This window comes from Triticum aestivum, chromosome 3B (genome assembly GCF_018294505.1).
Source record: "Triticum aestivum cultivar Chinese Spring chromosome 3B, IWGSC CS RefSeq v2.1, whole genome shotgun sequence".
NCBI lineage: Eukaryota > Viridiplantae > Streptophyta > Magnoliopsida > Poales > Poaceae > Triticum > Triticum aestivum.
This window is the reverse complement of record NC_057801.1, coordinates 179,596,307-179,601,227: the sequence shown is the minus strand read 5'-3', so window position 1 is coordinate 179,601,227 and position 4,921 is coordinate 179,596,307. Positions and strand designations below refer to the sequence as shown.

The 4,921-nt window shown below is 58.2% G+C and overlaps 1 pseudogene; it reads left to right on the top strand.

Moving 5' to 3' along the window:
* Positions 1-664: 664 nt before the first annotated feature.
* LOC123067431 (basic leucine zipper 2-like) lies at positions 665-1,903 on the top strand (annotated as a pseudogene).
* Positions 1,904-4,921: the final 3,018 nt, after the last annotated feature.

Genomic DNA, 4,921 nt, shown 5'->3' with positions numbered 1-4,921 from the left:
TTATAGGCGTGCCGGACGCTGCACGCCAAATCTAGCACGCGCCCGGCTGCTTTTTCCCGCGCGCGCAATCGTTTCCCATGCGCCTGAGTTTTTCGCCTCCGCTGAAGCGCGCAAAACCACCCCGCGCACGCTAAAATCGCATTTTACACGCTCTCGTTTTTTGCAGTCACTATGCTCTTAGACTTCATTACTCTGAATATGCAGAGGGCGCGCTCCTCTCCTCCGCGTGCCGCCACCGCCCCAAAGAACCCACGCCCCAACTTCGCTCCCGCCACTTCACCTTCTAAACACCAGCTGGTGCTAGCTGTCTCTCTCTCTCTCTCTCTCTATCCCCTCGTCATGTGACCTCCCCCCTCTTTCTTCCTTCCTATTTCTCTCTCTGCGCATAGGCATAGTACGTTTCAAGTCGTTCCTCTCTCCTCTGTCCCTCTCACGCCCATTGCCCGATTTAGCTCAGCGTCCAGCTGACCCCCCACGCCATCCGTTCGCCCATTGTTTGCGCGGCGGCGGCGACGGGAACGTGAGCCAAAACGAGGGCCGTACAATTTCCGGCACGGCCCGAGCCTACATTACCGCTCGAGCCCCCGGCGCTGCAAAGGTTTGGGCGTTGTGCCCGCTGCCTGCGCCTGCACCGGTTGATTGATTCGGGCGCGCGGTCCCGGCCATGGCGCAGCTGCCGCCCAAGATCCCCGTCATGGCGCCGACCTGGCCGGAGTTCGGGGGCGGGCACCACCACAGCGCCCACGCCCGCCACCACCATCACCAGCGCAGCCCCTCCATGGGCGCTTTCCTCGCCGCGCCAATGCCGCCGCTCCCATCCCTGGCGCCCGTCAGCGGGGCGGGGCACAGCAGCAGCCGTCCTGGGTCGACGAGTTCCTCGACTTCTCGGCCGCCAAGCGCGGCGCGCACCGCCGCACGGTCAGCGACTCCGTCGCCTTCCTCGACGACAGCAATGCCGGCGTCGGTGCGCACCAGTTTGACCGCCTCGACGACGACCAGCTCATGTCCATGTTCTCCGACGAGCTGGCCCCGCAGCGGCAGGCCGCGCCAGCCGCGAGCGCGTCGTCGCCGTCCGACCACAACAGCGTCAACAAAGAGAAGCAAGACAAGGGCGACGCCGAGGAGGCGCAGAGCGACTGCAATGGCGACGGCGCGGCGCCTGGGCAGCCGTCCTCGCCCGCCACAATCGATCCCAAGCGGGTCAAGAGGTGATTTTTCCTTTTTTAGTCACAGAATTACGACAATGCACAGAGCAGAATTCTCCAATTTCTCAGCGTCCTCGTCGCAAAAATCGCAGGATCATTGCAAACCGGCAGTCGGCGCAGCGGTCGCGCGTGCGCAAGCTGCAGTACATCTCGGAGCTCGAGCGCAGCGTCACGTCACTCCAGGTCCATCGAATTGTTCACATTTCGAGCTTGATTTCCTCGCCTCCAAAGAAAATAGCGTGAATTTTGACATGGAATCTGTGCTCCCGAGCAGACGAAGGTGTTAGCATTGTCCCCGCGCGTGGCATTCCTCGACCACCAACGCTCGCTGCTGACGCTGGGGAATAGCCACCTCAAGCAGCGCATCGCGGCGCTCGCGCAGGACAAGATCTTCAAAGATGGTGACCGCCATTGCCACCCCTCGCAATTACTATCTCCAAATTTCTCACCGACCACCTTCCGAATTCAATTCAAAACAATCCACCGCTTTTTTTGCTGACTAACTCTCCGTGCGTGGATGAATCTGTGCGTGCTCAGCTCATCAGGAGGCACTAAAGAAGGAGATAGAGTGGCTGAGGCAAGTCTACCAGCAGCAGAGCCTCAGGACCATGGAACCCCCGACAGACGACGGCGGCCCCCTGGTCCGCGGCGACAGCAACGGGTTGATCGCCAGCGAGGGGACCGCCGCGCCCTCGTGATTGAGAATTCGAGATCCGGCCCGTAGGCCTTAGGACAACCAAGTGTTGTCGTTGTTCTTCTTGCTGCTGCTGTTGTTAGGATTTGGTGCATTGCATTGGCTTGGTTTGCATTCTTCGGGGTGTGATTATGTATGTAACTCGGTTTGTTCATTCCGGTGGGTGGTTGCTTATTTGTCCATTCTTGCATCCTCTGTCTGTCTGCTCCTGATCACTCTTCTCTACTTCCCCTGATTTGTAATTTTTTTCCCCGACATTTTGGGCGAAGGTTGTAGATAAGGATTTGTAACTCAGATTGGTTGAGGTCGAGTGGTTCCATTGCTTGGCTGGTTTTCTTGTAATTTCTGGTCAATCAAATGCAATGTTTTCTCCGTCCACTGTTCGTGCATTACCAGATTTTTCTCTTGCAGCCGTGACCAAACTAGTACTAACATGTAAGGTTCATGTGTAGGTGCCTGCCTGCTTTACATTGATAAGTAGATTTATTACGGTGTCACATGCAGGGCAGCTGCAGCTGGAGTGTGAAGCGAACATGCAAGGCATCTCATTCCTTGCTGTTCCATAATAGGGATATTAAAACGCAGTGACAGCAAGAGGGGGAGGGGAAGGTGCCTTCCTTTTGATGCAAGGGATAGGCATGCATGTTCCTCTGGGTCACGCGCATGTGCGTGCCGGCTGTACCCGTACGTATCCGCCGGTGCAAGTTACCCTGCCCCTACCACTGCCAGGGTTGGGTCTGGCGTACATAGCCGGTATTCGGCTGTGTTGGCATGGTCGGTTCTTGCTTATCGTCGGCTAGCCCGAGAGGGACCAACAGTTTGGACAAATCCCTCACCACCAGATTACTGGATTGAGACTCGTCCTTTTTTTTGTCCTCAGCGAGATGGCTAGGTTTTCTACTTGGTCAGTATATGTGTTGTGTATATTGTGTATTGGGCCCACCTTCTAATTGTCCTTGTATAGTTGAGGTCGCGGTCCATCGTTGTACATCATATATACGTGCGATTGCACCTGAGTAATACATCATGCAATTCCCATAACATACATGGTACCAGTTTTTTAGGTTTACCACTCCGCTGCCGCCACCCTAGCCGCCACCGCCGCGCGCCTCCTCCGTGCTGCCACCGCCGCTACCTTCCTCCCCCACCGCAGCGCTACTCCTTCCCGCTGCCGTCGCTGCCACCACCTCCTCCTGTCGCCGCGACCACCCGCAGCCACCTAACCCTAGCGCTGCCGCCGCCATCTCCCATCACCGCCGCCGCTTCCCTAGCCACCGCTGCAACCCCTCCTCCCCCCGCTGCCGCCGCACCTCTCCCTAGCACCCGCCACCAAACCCTAACCCTAGCCCGAGCCGCACCACCCAGCCACTGCCATGTCCTCCGTCACCTCGTCCGGTTCCTCCAATCCGTTTGCCGACGCCAACCCTCCCGACGTCACCGACATCCGCAACCTCAACATCTACGAGCGGATTCTGGTTCATCTCACCTAAACGGACTCCTCCTACTATGCGTGGAAGACGTACTTCTCCTTCATGTTTCGGGAATATCACCTCCTCGACCATGTGGACGGCTCCGTCGACTCCAGCCTCGTCCCCGACTTCCATGACTGGTCCACCATCGATGCCACGCTCATCCGGTGGTTCTTCCTCACCATCTCGCCGGACCTGTTTTAGACGGTCGTGCAAGACAGTGATGATGCACATGCCGTGTGGACCAAGCTGAACGGGCTCTTCACTGACAAGCGCCTTCAGCGTCGTGTTTTTTTGCAGCAAGAGTTCTTTGGATGCCACCAGGACAACTCCTCCATCGACGACTATTGTCGCCGTCTCAAGACTATCACTGACGAGCTCCGCGATATTGGCGAAGATTAACGATGATCTCCTCCTCAGCAGCTCACCGCCGGCCTCAACGAGGACTTCGGTAACGCCACAGCGAACCTCACCCTCATCCCTGAGCCCTCCTTCGCCAAGTTCGTTGCTTACCTCCGGCTGGAGGAGCGGCGGATGAAGCAGGTGAAGGTGTGGGCCATCCACACCGCCCTCGCCGCCGCCGCCACCCACTGCTCCGGCTGCGCCCCCATAGCAGTGCCACCCGGTGCCCTACCCGCCGCCGCTACTACCCCTGCCGCCGCCCCCGTACAGGGCCCCTGCCCCTCCCGCACGGCTCGTCGATCGGTGCCGCGGAGGCAGGCGCGACGGCCGGCAGCAGCTGCTGCAGGCCGCGGGTTCTCCTCGTCAGCAGCAGCAGCTTCAGGTGCCTCCTCTGTGGGCCGCCAGGTACAACCCATGGACCGGTGCCATTCATGCGTACACCATGCCGGTCCCACGGGCTCTTGCACCGATTCTTCCCGTGTCGCGTCCACCGGCGCATCAGGCGTGCTACGCGGCTCCGCTGCCCTGTGGAGGGTACCCACCGCCGCAGCTGAGTGGCGGCTACGGCTTCCCGATGGCGTCCCCGTCACCTTCGCCGGCGCTGCCACCGGCGCCTTGGGATCCAACGCTTCTCGCCGTGCTGCACACCGCCCCTACGATGAACAACTACACTGGAGGCGGTGATTGGTACATGGACACCGGGGCCACGACACACTTCTTTTCCTTCTAATTCCATGCCTTTATCTTTGTCTAACATACTTGTGTCACCTCATCTTATTAAGAATCTTATTTCCGTTCGTTGTTTCACTCGTGAAAATCCTGTTACTGTTGAATTTGACGAGCTTGGTTTTTGTGTCAAGGACGCTCGAACCAGGATGGTATTTCATCGATGTGACAGCCCCGGCGAGCTTTATCCAGTGCATCCGCCATCCTCCACCCCCACCGCACCGGTCGCCCTCTCCGCTGGCATTGATCTCTGGCACGCTCGTCTGGGTCATCCCAACCCCGTCACCCTTTGTCATATTCTTAGGAGTTTCAGTCTCAGTTGTAATAAGATAGAGGATCACACTTGTCATGCTTGTCATGTCGGCAAACACGTTCGTCTTCCGTTTAATAACTCCACCACCGTTGCTTTTTTTCCTTTTTAGTCG